The sequence below is a fragment of the Biomphalaria glabrata genome, chromosome 5, assembly GCF_947242115.1.
Source record: "Biomphalaria glabrata chromosome 5, xgBioGlab47.1, whole genome shotgun sequence".
Lineage (NCBI taxonomy): Eukaryota > Metazoa > Mollusca > Gastropoda > Planorbidae > Biomphalaria > Biomphalaria glabrata.
The window spans coordinates 23,169,237-23,186,840 of NC_074715.1; the positions used below are offsets into that span (position 1 = coordinate 23,169,237).

The window sequence follows — 17,604 nt, forward strand, 5'->3', positions numbered from 1 at the left end:
CACATGTATTAAACCAGGTCAGATGGAACAAGAAGTGTTGGTTTGAATAGATTCCATCTCACACATGTATTAAACCAGGTCAGATGGAACAAGAAGTGTTGGTTTGAATAGATTCCATCTCACACATGTATTAAACCAGGTCAGATGGAACAAGAAGTGTTGGTTTGAATAGATTCCATCTCACACATGTATTAAACCAGGTCAGATGGAACAAGAAGTGTTGGTTTGAATAGATTCCATCTCACGCATGTATTAAACCAGGTCAGATGGAACAAGAAGTGTTGGTTTGAATAGATTCCATCTCACACATGTATTAAACCAGGTCAGATGGAACAAGAAGTGTTGGTTTGAATGGATTCCATCTCACACATGTATTAAACCAGGTCAGATGGAACAAGAAGTGTTGGTTTGAATGGATTCCATCTCACACATGTATTAAACCAGGTCAGATGGAACAAGAAGTGTTGGTTTGAATGGATTCCATCTCACACATGTATTAAACCAGGTCAGATGGAACAAGACGTGTTGGTTTGAATAGATTCCATCTCACGCATGTATTAAACCAGGTCAGATGGAACAAGACGTGTTGGTTTGAATGGATTCCATCTCACACATGTATTAAACCAGGTCAGATGGAACAAGAAGTGTTGGTTTGAATGGATTCCATCTCACACATGTATTAAACCAGGTCAGATGGAACAAGAAGTGTTGGTTTGAATGGATTCCATCTCACACATGTATTAAACCAGGTCAGATGGAACAAGAAGTGTTGGTTTGAATGGATTCCATCTCACACATGTATTAAACCAGGTCAGATGGAACAAGACGTGTTGGTTTGAATGGATTCCATCTCACACATGTTGCCAGTTATTGCTAGAATAGGATCTCAGTCGACAAATATGTTGGTGAAAATGTATTGTAAAAAGTAAGTTTGAATAAATACTTTATCCTGATGCAAAACAAGTGACGTTGGGCATTGCTGTGCGCCTTGTGCGTGCTTGTGTCTTTAGATTGATCAAATGTCTAAACAGCCAAAGCAGAAGTCAAAACAGTGATTTTCTTCTTCCTCATCAATTACTGTATGACAGCAGACGATCGAACGCGCGGGCAGACCATAGAACGCAACGCCAACAATAATTGTGTTAAAAAACAAGGGGACGGAACTTGTGAAAACTAAGGAGATAAATGAAAATGGGAGACGATGAAAAGAACAAGGGAGATAAGAAGCACCATGCGCGGTGTTATGTTTGGGTGGTTTAATGTAAGGTATCACTTTCACCTTTACCTAGTCCTAGTCTGATAAACCACTGGGGCACCACACAAGATCTGTTGATCTGTTGATCATCTTTCTCCCTTGTTCTCTCTCTTTGCCTTGGATAGAATTTCTTTCAATGTAAGGTATAGACTATAGATTTATATATTTAACTATTAACTAGCTTTAACCTTTCCTTTAAATCGTCACAGGATTCCAACACGCAATTGAACAAAACATGTAATAACTCTATCTGTCTGTCTGTTTGTTTATGTGTCTGTCTGGTGCAGTTTTTGTACACGATATTTCTCTCACACCCTATCTCGGATCAATCTGAAATTTTGAAATATTTCTTGTACCTGACAAATACAAGCATCAATAAAAAAATCAACCAATTATGTAATTAATTATTGATAACAGTAATTGCTTTGTTTGTTATTGAACCACGGAAATAAATTGTACTTGACAGATGTGGCGATATAAGTTGAGTTGTTCCCCCTTATACTTTATGTAGAGAATTAAGTCACTTCAAAGTGATTTGTGCCTTGGCTTGAACCCTCGTGCTCAACTTCAAGCCGCAAAACTTTTTTTTTATATAAACTACAGTTACAAAGCGATCACGGTAACCTTCACAAGATACTTCATTCTTTCTCCCCCTTCCCCCTCCTTTCCTAATGGAGAAAGCTCAAAGCATGGTATTGCACTAAACAAAAACAGTAAAACTATTTCTAATCGCACAGATTTAGTATTGTTCGTCTAAATCTATTACAAAGTTCAGATGAGTGATCCAAAGTATTTGATACAATTACACTTAATATAAGCTTTATTTTTTGTATGTTGTTCTTGTTAAAATAACCTTTTCTATGGTATGTATAAAAATGTTTAGCATAAACTAACATCCCATTATGTATGTGTGTTTAGCTGGTTTGAAGGTAAAACATTTTTTTAGCTTGTTTTCGAATCACCAATAAGGAGATTTCAGAATATCTGTGGCTATTTAGCTTATTTATAAGCAAAGCAAAAACACTTATTGCTAGGTATTGAGCTAGAGACAACTATTTCAGTGATCTGCTAAGTGAAACCTTGTGAGAACCTTCTTTGAAATTAAATCCAACGTGAAATATTTGCCTCACGTCATTGCACACAGAACACACCCACACACCCACACCCAGATCTAGTTTGAAAGACTCACGCAGAGCCTGGGAGCAACTGTAAATCCAAAAGCTGCTGAAGAACTAAACCATGTGAAATGTTACTGGAACAAATATTGAACAAACTACAGCAACGCAATGTGACATCCATAGTACAACTAGTACTAGTACTACTATTAATAATAATACTGTTTGCAACTCTAATATATCGAAAGCAACATCATATACAATAATCCAATACATATACACAAACATAGAACAACACTGCAAATGAAATCTACATTCAACAAGTGTCTGTCACAGTTCAACATTACATGAAATATAACATCTCAATCCATCCTGATTCATTTCTTTGCAAACAAACTAATGAATTAATTAAGCTACATAGCTCTCTCTCTCTCTCTCTCTCTCTCTCTCTCTCTCTCTCTATCTCTCTCTATCTCTCATCTTTCATCTGTCGCTTAACTTTTGTCGTAGGGGTGCTTTTGGCAGTTCGTCGTAGGGGTGCTTTGACAGTTCTTGTAGGGGCGCTAGACAGTTTGTGTAACCAAATCCCTCCCCTGTTACATTATCCAGCCAGCTACAGTTAACAGTGTAAGTCTTCGCTTGTGGTCTCTACTACAGAGAATAAAACTGAAAAATGCTACCAAGGAAAGAAGACAAATGATTGTCAGTTACCCTCAACTGACAGGCTGGCTAAAAGGAAGAACTCCTCAATGCTTCGAAGACACAAAAGCTGAGCTGGTCCTATTGTAAGACATGACTCTACGTCAAAAGTCACCCTTCAAGGTACAGCGAAGGGTGCTCAAAGACAAGGTCTACCAAAAGATGGCTGACCAAATAAAAGAATGACATAGCAATGGAATAATAATTAGATCAATTTCAACTGTGAAAAATAGACCAATGAAATATTAATGGAAAAAAAATTGCCGATCAGTGTTGATTCTATCACGCCTGTATTCTACTGTTAGGACATGATTAGGAATTCGTTATTTGTTTCGGGAATAGGGTAAAGTTTTACTTAGCGACGATGACGTAAAGTTGGTTAAAAAAACAAGAACGCTCTAAGTGACGCTACAAAGAAGACGCTTCTTGTAGAGCAGTACAATAGATATACGGATTTACGGACATAGCTGACATCGGACGATTCCCTTCTTGATTATTAAATATATTTGTAGAACAACATCAGCGTCGACTACATATTTTGATTGTTTCGGCCTTTCGTCGGTGTTACTGAAGTAGTTCGAGTTCAGCATTACTTCCAGTCAGACGTAGATCTACACTAGATTTATTTCCAAGAATCAACACCGCGCGGAAGCCTTAACACTACCTACTAGACGTCAGGTATGCAACAAAGCTCATATCTTTAAAACAATGGTATCACTAGTGCATGCGTCGACCAAGAGCGCGTGCAATTTAGGATCAGACGAGATGATGTAACGTGGAATGCTAGGAAGACATGCCCATGCATATTGATGCCTCGTGTAATACTAGTCTGACCTTTGTGAACTCTAGGGTCAAAGGAAAATGAGAAGTACGTTGCACGCCATAAAATTTGATCTGATAGAAAGAATGTTTTGGCTTCCCTCGTGCTTTGGCTAATGGCCACAAAGAGTGTGGTTCACAGACTTTATTCTGGATGATGTTGTGTGCTTCATAGACTTAGTTTTGACAAGCATCACGTGATAAGCATCACGTGATTTGCAGGTTTTATTAGCTTGTAGCTTCATTTCAAATTAATGCTAATCTGTAAACTATGTATGTTTATTTCATAACTAGTAAGTATGAAATCTATAGTCTTCACCAAGCATTTCTATCAATGCAATGTTTTCTTTTTAGTTATTTGTTTGTGTTCTACCATCATTGCAATGTTTTCTTTTTAGTTATTTGTTTGTGTTCTTCCATCATTGCAAAGTTTTCTTTTTAGTTATTTGTTTGTGTTCTACCATCATTGCAATGTTTTCTTTTTAGTTATTTGTTTGTGTTCTTCCATCATTGCAATGTTTTCTTTTTAGTTATTTGTTTGTGTTCTTCCATCATTGCAAAGTTTTCTTTTTAGTTATTTGTTTGTGTTCTACCATCAATGCAATGTTTTCTTTTTAGTTATTTGTTTGTGTTCTACCATCAATGTAATGTTTTCTTTTTAGTTATTTGTTTGTGTTCTACCATCAATGCAATGTTTTCTTTTTAGTTATTTGTTTGTGTTCTACCATCAATGTAATGTTTTCTTTTTAGTTATTTGTTTGTGTTCTACCATCAATGTAATGTTTTCTTTTTAGTTATTTGTTTGTGTTCTACCATCATTGCAATGTTTTCTTTTTAGTTATTTGTTTGTGTTCTTCCATCATTGCAATGTTTTCTTTTTAGTTATTTGTTTGTGTTCTTCCATCATTGCAATGTTTTCTTTTTAGTTATTTGTTTGTGTTCTTCCATCATTGCAATGTTTTCTTTTTAGTTATTTGTTTGTGTTCTTCCATCATTGCAATGTTTTCTTTTTAGTTATTTGTTTGTGTTCTTCCATCATTGCAATGTTTTCTTTTTAGTTATTTGTTTGTGTTCTTCCATCATTGCAAAGTTTTCTTTTTAGTTATTTGTTTGTGTTCTTCCATCATTGCAAAGTTTTCTTTTTAGTTATTTGTTTGTGTTCTTCCATCATTGCAATGTTTTCTTTTTAGTTATTTGTTTGTGTTCTACCATCAATGTAATGTTTTCTTTTTAGTTATTTGTTTGTGTTCTACCATCATTGCAAAGTTTTCTTTTTAGTTATTTGTTTGTGTTCTTCCATCATTGCAATGTTTTCTTTTTAGTTATTTGTTTGTGTTCTACCATCAATGTAATGTTTTCTTTTTAGTTATTTGTTTGTGTTCTACCATCAATGTAATGTTTTCTTTTTAGTTATTTGTTTGTGTTCTTCCATCATTGCAATGTTTTCTTTTTAGTTATTTGTTTGTGTTCTTCCATCATTGCAATGTTTTCTTTTTAGTTATTTGTTTGTGTTCTTCCATCATTGCAATGTTTTCTTTTTAGTTATTTGTTTGTGTTCTTCCATCATTGCAAAGTTTTCTTTTTAGTTATTTGTTTGTGTTCTTCCATCATTGCAATGTTTTCTTTTTAGTTATTTGTTTGTGTTCTTCCATCATTGCAATGTTTTCTTTTTAGTTATTTGTTTGTGTTCTTCCATCATTGCAATGTTTTCTTTTTAGTTATTTGTTTGTGTTCTTCCATCATTGCAATGTTTTCTTTTTAGTTATTTGTTTGTGTTCTACCATCAATGTAATGTTTTCTTTTTAGTTATTTGTTTGTGTTGTACCATCAATGCAATGTTTTCTTTTTAGTTATTTGTTTGTGTTCTACCATCAATGTAATGTTTTCTTTTTAGTTATTTGTTTGTGTTCTACCATCAATGTAATGTTTTCTTTTTAGTTATTTGTTTGTGTTCTTCCATCATTGCAATGTTTTCTTTTTAGTTATTTGTTTGTGTTCTTCCATCATTGCAATGTTTTCTTTTTAGTTATGTGTTCCTGTTCTACCATCATTGCAATGTTTTCTTTTTAGTTATTTGTTTGTGTTCTTCCATCATTGCAATGTTTTCTTTTTAGTTATTTGTTTGTGTTCTTCCATCATTGCAAAGTTTTCTTTTTAGTTATTTGTTTGTGTTCTTCCATCATTGCAATGTTTTCTTTTTAGTTATTTGTTTGTGTTGTACCATCAATGCAATGTTTTCTTTTTAGTTATTTGTTTGTGTTCTACCATCAATGTAATGTTTTCTTTTTAGTTATTTGTTTGTGTTCTACCATCAATGTAATGTTTTCTTTTTAGTTATTTGTTTGTGTTCTTCCATCATTGCAATGTTTTCTTTTTAGTTATTTGTTTGTGTTCTTCCATCATTGCAATGTTTTCTTTTTAGTTATGTGTTCCTGTTCTACCATCATTGCAATGTTTTCTTTTTAGTTATTTGTTTGTGTTGTACCATCAATGCAATGTTTTCTTTTTAGTTATTTGTTTGTGTTCTACCATCAATGTAATGTTTTCTTTTTAGTTATTTGTTTGTGTTCTACCATCAATGTAATGTTTTCTTTTTAGTTATTTGTTTGTGTTCTTCCATCATTGCAATGTTTTCTTTTTAGTTATTTGTTTGTGTTCTTCCATCATTGCAATGTTTTCTTTTTAGTTATGTGTTCCTGTTCTACCATCATTGCAATGTTTTCTTTTTAGTTATTTGTTTGTGTTCTTCCATCATTGCAATGTTTTCTTTTTAGTTATTTGTTTGTGTTCTTCCATCATTGCAATGTTTTCTTTTTAGTTATGTGTTCCTGTTCTTCCATCATTGCAATGTTTTCTTTTTAGTTATGTGTTCCTGTTCTACCATCATTGCAATGTTTTCTTTTTAGTTATTTGTTTGTGTTCTTCCATCATTGCAATGTTTTCCTTTTAGTTATTTGTTTGTGTTCTACCATCATTGCAATGTTTTCTTTTTAGTTATGTGTTCCTGTTCTACCATCATTGCAATGTTTTCTTTTTAGTTATGTGTTCCTGTTCTTCCATCATTGCAATGTTTTCTTTTTAGTTATGTGTTCCTGTTCTTCCATCATTGCAATGTTTTCTTTTTAGTTATTTGGTTGTGTTCTTCCATCATTGCAATGTTTTCTTTTTAGTTATGTGTTCCTGTTCTTCCATCATTGCAATGTTTTCTTTTTAGTTATGTGTTCCTGTTCTTCCATCATTGCAATGTTTTCTTTTTAGTTATGTGTTCCTGTTCTTCCATCATTGCAATGTTTTCTTTTTAGTTATGTGTTCCTGTTCTTCCATCATTGCAATGTTTTCTTTTTAGTTATGTGTTCCTGTTCTACCATCATTGCAATGTTTTCTTTTTTAGTTATGTGTTCCTGTTCTTCCATCAATGAAATGTTTTCTGTTATGCTTTCGTGCTGTGAACAAATATATTGTAATACACTCTAATGGAAGCAACTCAATAATAAATCAATGTCAAGATTGTGTGATGTTTATAACACGTAGAATAAAAACTGGACAAGTGATAAGATCATAGAGTATTGAGTAATCTAAACACATGAAATAACGCTAAACAAAAACAATTGATACAAATATTTCTAATTGCACAGATTTATTATTGTTAGTCTAGACAGGGCCGCCGCGAGGATTCTGGCTGCCAGCGTGCGAAATTTTAAAATGCCGCCCCCCCCCTTTTTTTTTTTAAAGTCATTAATACTGAGCTGGACACTGTACCAAAAGCGATCTTTGATTTTTGTTGACCATTCCTTTTTTCTTTTCATATTAACACCCTTGTCGTATCGCCATGCCCTCTAAGATGTTTTATTTTCAACTTTAACTTAGCATTTTTCTTTTGTAATGAAAAGGAAAAGAGCCTTTGTCTTAATTTTAACAATTTTTTAATTTTAATTTTTTATTTATAATAATTTAACACTACATATGGAATCCAAATTTAAGTAATAAAATTTCACTTCAACGAGCCAGTTCTGACCTTTTGAACTTTAGACAATTATTGTTCCTGGCGTCTACAACTCCCTTTTCTGACAGTAATACTAATCCACTAGGGAATACTTGCACATTTAAACAAAAATAAAACAATAAAAAGAAACTTAAATACCGTTATATATATATATATATATGTATCCAATTAAATATTAAGTAGATAAAAAAAACAGATACCGTTTTTAACAGATTTTTCTACGAAAAGAACATAGGCTAATTAAAAATGTATTTTAAATATTAACACAAATGAACTTAATGTAGATTTACATCTAGATTGTATAATCGGCCAAAAATATTGTACTCTCAACTAACAGCCATTAAAAAAAAGAAGCGAAAATGTTTTAAAATTGACTTTTTAATAACCAGATCTAGATCAACTTAGGCCTACAGGGCTAGCTATTCAACTCGAAACAAATGTTACAAACAACCCGCGAAAATTCAAGGCCATAAATGAGTAGGCACCTATGGAAAAGCTCGTGGGAATCCCTCGCGCGCCGCTTTATTTTAATTTTTATTTTTTTTTTAAAGTTTCCAAAATAACTTTGTTTTGTACAAATATCGTTTTTTTTTTCTCCCAAGTTTTTAAAGGATAATGGACTCATTAGAATTGAAACAAAATATTTAAGTAATTTTATATTATTTAACCAAAAATGTAAAGAAAAAGGAACCTTGGCATAATTATTTGGCCGCCCCCTATATTAGGCCACCTGCGTGCAGTGCACATAATGCACAATAGGTTGCGGCGGCCCTGAGTCTAGATCTATTACAAAGTTAATTACATGACTAATCCAAACCAATTTGAATAATTACGCTTAATATAGGGTGTCTTTTTTTAAGTGTCCTTTCTGGAGTTGACTCTACACTCCGCTATAACCCTCCCCCACCCCATCCATCTCTTATTAAATGAAAATTGAGGGGGGGGGACAAGAAAAAAAAATCCCTTCTATGACAGATTCCAATAAACTTTTAATTGGACCAAAGAAAAAAGGCCAACCAGACAGAGCTGTACACCAGATGTTTATCTTGGAGATTCCTGCTACTATTATAATGATGATAGCCTGAAGGAGAAGAAATGTCTGGGGAGAGGGGCACAAAACAATTAATAGAAAAAAAAACAACAAATAATTAAACCAGAGTCTCAGTTTCTTTCCAATTAAACGGTTTTAGTGGAGAGAAGAAAAAAAAAACAGTGAATGGGGAGGAGAATGGGGGAGGGGGAGGCCTAGTTTTTATGTTAATTGTACAAATCTTCTATAACCTCTGTGTCTGTCTGGGTAGGATGTTTGTACACGATTTGTCTCCGACTTCTCATTCTCGGATTAAGTGGAACATTTTCACGATGTTCATTGTCATTGACAACACATGAATCTATCCAAAAATTATTTAACAATTAGTTTATTATTATTACTTAATTAGTTTTTTTTTTTTCATTTTTGTTTTATATAGAAAAGGGGAGATAAACCTTGCAGTATTGAGATAAATGGCAGTAATAAAGCAGTTCTTCCCCTTATTTAGGATTTGCTTTATTATTGTTATTTTTTAAAAATGTTTTTTTGTTTAAATCTCAGTTTTTAATCAGCGCTTTAGAAAACTGATTCGCTGCTGGGTACAAAAGCAATGAGAAATGTGAGACTTCAATGGAGAATCGAGCGAGTAGCAAGAGAGGCAGTACTTGTGAGAGGCAGTACTTGTGAGAGGCAGTACTTGTGAGAGGCAGTGCTTGTGAGAGGCAGTACTTGTGAGCAATTAGCATCGAGGTGCAAGGAGGTATATGTGCTAGTTGATTATCAATCCAATGTGGGCACAAGAATCTCACAAATGTACGCACAAATGTCTCTCAAGTGTACGCACAAGAGTGTTACAAATATACAGCCTAGAATCATAACTGTACGCACACGGTATAATATATATAGGTCTGTGTATAGAGTCTCACAAGTATACTCACACGAATCGTACATATGCTTGGACGATTCAAAGCGGGTATCACTATCAACCACGGGACTTCACCCTAGTCTAGAATTTCAGTGAAAATAAGAGTTCTTCAATTTAAAAAGTAGAAAATACAGTCAAATCTAAAAGAGTCTTTATGTGAACACTCTCCGGTGTACAGAATATAGAAGTAGTAATGAGCTAGTCCTTATAACACAAAAGCAGTTTTTTTTTGTCTTATTTAATTGTCTATAGTGACTTGGAATGCAGTGTTTTTGACTGTTTTGTCTGTTTCTTTCACAATCTCTCCCAAAACTGTTTATTTTCTTACATGTTTCCATTAAATGGTCTCCACCTTCTCCCCATCGCTCTCTAGTCCTGTATTTTTTATTTTGCTTCACGAGTTGTCTTATGAATGGGCAGCGGATCTCAAACAAATGTAAACAAAGAGAAGATTTACTTCATTATGCAAATACCCAAGACACATCGATCATTGAATTACATTTATAGACCGTTAATTGGCTGCGTAATTAGCTTGAAAAATAACATGGACGTTTTGTTTCGCATCTTATGGCAGAAAACTGAGCAACTTTTGTAAGAAATAACCACAGACCTATATATATGGCTCCTTTTGTCTCGAAAGGCAATGGATGCGCCCAAATGCGTCACTGGTTTTGGCTTAATAACTGTTGTCTCCCGTGTTGTTTTAGCCGCTTTGCAGCAGCACCAGAGTTTCCTCTCCGGGGCGCATTCTTGGGCCTTGGATAAAGGGGTCATGGGTGGCCCATGCGTCATGATCCCTCTCTCGACCTTGCTGATGTGATCCAAAGGAACGCATCGCATTACATTTGGCACCAACTCAGTTGCAGAAGCTGCCGGAGGGAATTTCATAGCTGATACTCCCAACGCCTAAGGGGCTTCACTCCTGATTTCTCCTTGAGGTTGTCTCCTGAAGCCCCAGTACCGCAAGGCAGCGGGGGTTTGAAATCAGAGTACCCCTCTCCTAGATGAACTGCCTTACTAGGCTGACGAGCTCCATCTGCCCGAAGCTCACGGTTTTGTGGCGCCAGGTATCCGCCTTCACCGCTTCACCTGTTAGTAAGAGCAGTTTCGCCGAGCTTAAAAATATCTAAGCCATACGAGCAGGCCAGGTGTTGGACTTAGTTGTCAGAGGCTATTTGAGACGCATGCCATTAGGAGTATTTTATAGACAATGGGAGCTTATCCCCATTGACACCCCTGGCCATGACAACCTTTGAAACCAAAGACCTATATATAAATATAAATATAATCTTGTTAGAATTATTACTAGCAGTATAAAAGTAAAAGTTTATTTTTTTTTTCAGCCATAGTTTATATCTTTATTATAAACGCAATAATCAATGCAACCTAGTCTGTATTATTATAGATCTACGTGTGCCTATTATGGCAGGTGACATTTCTTGTTCTAAAATTGTTGTAAGTTTTAGCTTATTTGGGAGTTCTGATGAAAAACAATTTCCTTAAAAACCAACTCTATTTGAAACCGTACGATCAGGAAAACCATTAACTAAAATTGATCTAGATCAAAGGTTCCCATACCTGTTTTCGGCAAACCCCAAGCGTAACAATTTAAAAAAAATAAAATTTTCGAATTCAATAGATTTACTTTTTTTGTTTTTTTTTAAAATGATTTCTAGCTCAAGGGATAGGAAGAGTCAAAAAGTAATTTTTAAAAAAGTTTATAGAAAATAGATTATAGATTTAAAAAAGAAGAAAAAAAAAACATGTTAAGTTGTCTATATTTATCAATGAAATTCAAATTAAAACGAAGCAGTTTAAAGTCAGTCAAAGAAGAAACCAACGTTCTGGGTAAGATGAGCTTTCAGAATAACATAAAAAGATTCCATATAGGGCTTTCACTTTAGGTTTCATCTTCAATTTTCTCTGTTAGTCTTGTCTAATTGGTTTCTTTCTTTTTATTATCACAATATTGGTACCTTGCTAAAACCGTTTTCCACTAGATATGAAGATGAAAAAGCCATTAAAAACTTTATTATTATAATACGTAATATATGAAAAGTATCAGGTTGAATCTTTTTGGAGCCATAAGAGCTGATACCTTTTTTTAAAAATTATACTTTAAGTTCTCGATTAATATTTATTCCGAGTATTTCTTTTGAGAATGTTTGTCGTCTCTTCTATAGCATCATATAAATCGATTTCCATTGAGGAAATCTTATTCAGATTATCCTCAAATCTTATTTGAAAATCAGAAGAAAGGACATTGAAATACTCACCATAATCCTAAAGTCATCTTCCTGTCAGTTTGACTGTACTAAATTTGGAAACTGGGGAATATTTTCCCAGTCGAATGATTTGCTTCCTTAATATAATTCTGGCCAGAAACGCACCGGCTAGTTAAACACGGAAAGAATGAAGTGAAACTTCAAATAATCAACACTGATCTGTACTGTCAGCATTTCTTTAGAGATTCGGCCATTTCTAAAATGCGTTACCTTAGAGACAAAAATGCGTTGAAATAAGTAATTAAATGTATAAATAACATAAGGACCTAGGGGATACTGAAAAAAAGAGCTAGTACCTTCGAGGGTCCGGCATGCTGCACCTTTAGGTGGACGGCCTCCCCCTTCCAACCCCTACATCTCTCACTTGTCGCTCCAAGCGCCATGCCCTGGAAAGCAGCTTCAGCTGGTGGACTAAACCATGTGAGGGGGTGGTGATAACATGGCACTACTGCTTTCTAGACTAAGGTCACCGGCCAGGGCGGAAGAGTTCCAGGATGGACTACAATGGCCACATGTTCAGACACTAAAGCGAACCACCTAATTGGAGGTACTCGGCTGTGGTCAAGCATGGAGAGGGATTGGTGTCGCCATGCAAGCATCTAGCCCTCGTTACACCAAATGAGACCGTAAAGAAATCAATCTAAGGTTCAAATCCTATAGGTGTAGGTCATGATTCCACTAATGGAAAATCAAAATTAAAGTCTTAACCTGATAAAATGAGATCCACTACCGTGGATCCTTAATTCATTTTATCACTCTAATGGACCCTTTTAATTATCACACTAATGGACCCTTTTAATTATCACACTAATGGACTCTTTGGAAGTCTTCATAGTCCCCTTGGGGTCTGTCTAGAAGACTTTGTGAATGACTTATCTAGATTGAGTGTACAATTTTATTTTCCAAATTGAAGAGCACAGTTGCTTTTTTTAATAATCAAATGAAACCAATACCTGTCGACCAATCTGTATATTTCTGTGTCTATGACACTAATCTTTAATGATTGTTAGCGCGTTTTATGTAAACACTTTATGATAATGAAGGAACAAAATCAATCTTCTAGGTCAGAGAAAAGTTGTTTTTTACCTGTCAAACGAAGAAGAGCCAAACTTTAAATAGTTCCTCTTCTAGGATTGCAAATCATCACTTAAGAAACACCTGGCATTCATTATGGTTGTCTCTATTGGCTTGCCAATTAGTCCAGAGGTTACAATTCATTATTTGGTTCAAAAAAGTGTTTGATAATGTCCATCGAGATTTACTGTGGAAAATAGAGAATATGGTATCCCAGTAAAAATTCATGCAGATCCTATGACAGCTATACAGCCAATCTAGTTGCTGTATTAAAACAGAAGAAGAGTTCTTTAGCATCGACACAGGTGAGAGACAGGGGTGTATCTTGTCTCTCTCTTCCTCTTTCGCGTAGCCATCGACTAATAATGATGAGAGAATGAGGACAGAATGAATCATGACGTGAACTGAATCGAATGACAGACTTGGACTTCACTGACAATGTTACACTACCAAGCTATTGGACTTGATTCAAAAATCCACCGATTTAACACAATCGTCATCCCAACAGCGATGTATCCATGCTGGACATAGAAGTTATCTGCCGAAATTGAGAATTGGCTAAGATTTTAGAAGTCAGTTATAGAGATCGGGTCACAAACAAAGAAATCCTATGCCGAACTTACTGAGCGTTGCAAGAAGTTTGCGGGACATGAAAATTTCATGCTATTATCTTTCTCAATGCGGAATGACCAGTTGGGAAAGGGAAAGGAAGGGAAAGGAAGGGAAGGGAAAATATCTGTGTGAATGTTACCGTGATAGCTTTTTAAATGTATTTATAAAACAAAAAGTTGAATTCAAACTCAACGGCCCAAGCCTCCTCAAGCCAATACTCTGACCACTGTGTCTGCGCAGTGCTTATGAAAAAATAAGATTTTAAAGTTATCTGTTGTTAGGTTCAAACTTTTAGTTCGTCTAGTTCTCTACACAAAGTAAAAAGGGAATTAATTCAACTTATACCACTACATTAGTCAAATACAATTTCTTTCCCTTTTTCGTTACCAAACAAAATAATTAATTAATTATAATAAATTTACTTGATTTTTATTTCAAATTTATTCTTGTTTTGTCAGGTACAAGAAATAATGTGCAAATTTTCAACTAAATCCGAGATTGGGTGTGGGAAAAAATAACATGTTGACAATTGTACCAGACAGAGTGAGTTGAAATAAGGTTTGTAAAAGAAAGGAAAGAAACTTAAAGACATATAATTGTAACATTATTTCCTGACTTTATTTGCTTTCAATATGGACACTATATCAATAATCCAAATGTACGTATGTTACGTGTTTATAAAAGCTAGTCCGTTTAGTCTTTTGTTTTGTTTCGGAAATTGTGTCCCGTGGATAATTTTGATGAGTTATCTCTGGAGATAGTGTAAGAGGTTCTCTCCCTTTATCCAGGGACTGGAGGACTGCAGTTGTTTTCATGCGTTCCGAGCTTCAGATATTCTTTCTCCTGTCGTGTACAACTCACGTTTTCTCTTTGCACGAGAGGCTAAAGGTTAAAGTAAAAAAAAAGTTGTGACGGACCGAAATTGAAATGTTTTTTTTTAGTTATTTTTTTCTAATAAGAGCTCACTATTCATTCTTGGAAAAAAAAAGTTACAGGTCAAATTAAGTCTAATAAAGTAAATGTCAACACTGACCAATACTATTATGTGAGGACATTCGAGGTACATAGAGGCCACGGACGTTTGTAAAGGTCATGGTTATCGTTAGATCATTTACGTTTTCTCTAAGATCAGGCACAAGACATTTCAAAAGTCTTACTTAAGCAAAGTTTTTTAGTTCATATAGCTTCAGACACCTCTCACAAAATCTTTCTACAGTCTATACACAGTGTACAAGGTTAAAAATATTTAACCTTAGGCAGATTTGCCTACAAGTACGCATCTTGCGTATTTTGTACGCAAATGGACACGAAAATACGCGAGTTTATCATCTGAAAATACGCATTTCCCCCGCGAAAGCAAAAAAAAAAAAATTAATACAAAAAACAAAAAGTTGTTTCAATCCTATAGATATATATAGATCAGTGCGTCAATGCCTGGAAATGGTCTATTCTTATTACATCTACTACAAGATTAACCTTATTTTGTTCTCGCGCTTACGCGCGAAGATTTAAAAAATTTAGACTAATTAGATCTACTAGGTCTTGCTGATGACAATAAAGCGGAGTTCCTTTCAATGTGTCAGCTTATTTCTAGACTCTAGTCTTCAAACTGATTGGGAATCAATTGATTGTTTAGTTCTAGACATTAAATCATTGGACTCGTATAAATCTAGTATTGCGTTAAAAAGTTTTACAATGTCAGGCATCGCGAATTTACGTAATTCTAGATTTAGAATTAAGATCTAGATTTAGACTTAGTCTTGTTATCTAGTTCTTGATGTGACTTGGTATGTACTAGACAAAATTAGATGTAGAACTAATATAGATCTAGATCAAAGTAGATCTATTTATCGATCTAAATTTAGACTACTGACTAGGTCTTGTAGCTATGGGATCTAGATCTAAATTCTAGATCTAGCTTTCTGTAACTCACAAATGTGCAACAACTTCTGCCATCTCATTAAAGAGATGTATTTGATCTCCTTTCTTATCAATTATGGAATGTAAAATGAAAGGGGGCACATATTAGTCTAGATCTGGATTTTAGTATTTCACATTCAGGACAGTAGCTTACAATTCCGTAGGATTATTAAAATAGCTTTAAGTAGCTTATGCACATTAAAACCAACAAGCATCAGGACTCTAGATTTAGATTTGATTTTTTGTAAGTTACAAAATACAGCAGAAGAAAGTAAGTTGGGCTGAGGTCATATTGGACAAAATGGTGGTTAATCTCTCTCTCTCTCTCTCTTTCTCTCTCTCTCCCTTAACATGACAAAGAGAATCAAACTGATGTGCCCTGATTCTAAAATTACATAAAGTAGGAAGATCTAAAGCTACCGTTATATTCATTATGACAAAGACTAATAGTGTTAATATTTTGAAAACTTGACAGAATGTCTTATAGAACTCTAGGCTGTGTTCAGTTTTTGGATTGCTGCATGCGTGTATCTAACGAGATTGAAAGATTTGAGTCTTTCCTGAGTATATTTCTTAATATTTAGGAAAATACACATTTGCCCCTCAAAATACACATTTCCAAGTCTGGGAATATATATTCCCTTTTTGGCATGTAGGCATCTCTGAAGCCTTGGGACTATTGACTTGGGGAATATTGAAACATGAATTGGAAATTTCAAAACAACTTTTCTTTTGTACCTTGGAAAATATATTGACCTGCATTGTCCCCCACCAAAAAAAAAAAAAACAAAAAAACTTGTGTTAGGACGTCGCGCCCCACTTGAGAGGACATCGCATCCCCTGGATGGGCGTACCACAGTTTGAGAAACGCTGATGTAATATTTATTGTTGTTTTTCCTGACAGACTTACGCCCCTTTGTTTTGTATTTCCCAAGGTTTCAACACCATGCCCGTGATTTGGACTCAATGAGGTCACGTGCTCTGTTGTTGTAGTGTAACCTACAGAGAGCTGGCGAGGTGTTTGAAGAATTATTAATGACCAGAGGTAAGTTTTACACTTTATAAAACGTTTGATTTCAGATCTACATGCTAGAAGCAGTTTTCTTTACAATAGAAGACATGGTCGTGGTGGCACAGAATAGTTTTACAGATTTGGATTTTATGTGATAAATCCGTTTCTTCTATAAAGTTATACAACCTACGTTTCTTTATCTAATGTTCCAATACCTAATGTTCTTCCATGTAATGTTTCTATAATGCTTCTATAAGTAATGTTCTTATAATGTTGCTATAAGTAATGTTACTTTAATGTTCAGAAATCTAATGTTCCTGTACTATATGTAATGTTTCTCAATCTAAAACTCACATGTTGTATAGTCTATATATACAATGTTGTCAAAACATACACACACATACACACACAGCCTATCGCCTATCCAATGTGGTTAACTCACACACACAAAGTCTATCGCCTATACAATGTGGTTAACTCACACACACAAAGTCTATCGCCTATACAATGTGGTTAACACACACACACAAACATAAAGTGTATCGTCTATGCCGACTCTATGCAATGTGGTCAACACACACACAAAGTTGGGCATTTCTTGTTTTATTTTCTGTGGTTCAAAGGAAAGTTTATTTCTTCCTTCTACCCAGAGATTAAACACTATTCACCTGTTAGAATAATACTTTAAGAATTCATTGATGCCCAACATACGGTCCGTGGGCCTAATCCTACACGAAATATGGTGCTATCCGGCCCGCCGAAATGTTGACGCAGTGTGTTAAAAATGGACATTTAGAAAATAAAAAAGTATTTTTTCGTACGTTTTCAAATCATTATTTAATTATTATGTTTAGA

The 17,604-nt window shown here is 34.6% G+C and overlaps 1 protein-coding gene across 2 annotated transcripts in view; it reads left to right on the top strand.

The window, feature by feature from the left end:
* Positions 1 to 17,604, top strand: part of LOC106063087 (acetylcholinesterase-like) — a 51,456-nt gene that overhangs the window by 3,571 nt on the left and 30,281 nt on the right. Inside the window, exons 1-2 of one of the 2 annotated variants that reach the window (XM_056030744.1) lie at positions 4,048 to 4,181; positions 16,673 to 16,782. The gene's annotated coding sequence lies outside the window, so the exon portion shown is untranslated. Of the gene's footprint in view, positions 1 to 4,047; positions 4,182 to 16,672; positions 16,783 to 17,604 lie in introns of those variants that run through there. The other variant, XM_056030743.1, reaches the window with a different exon arrangement.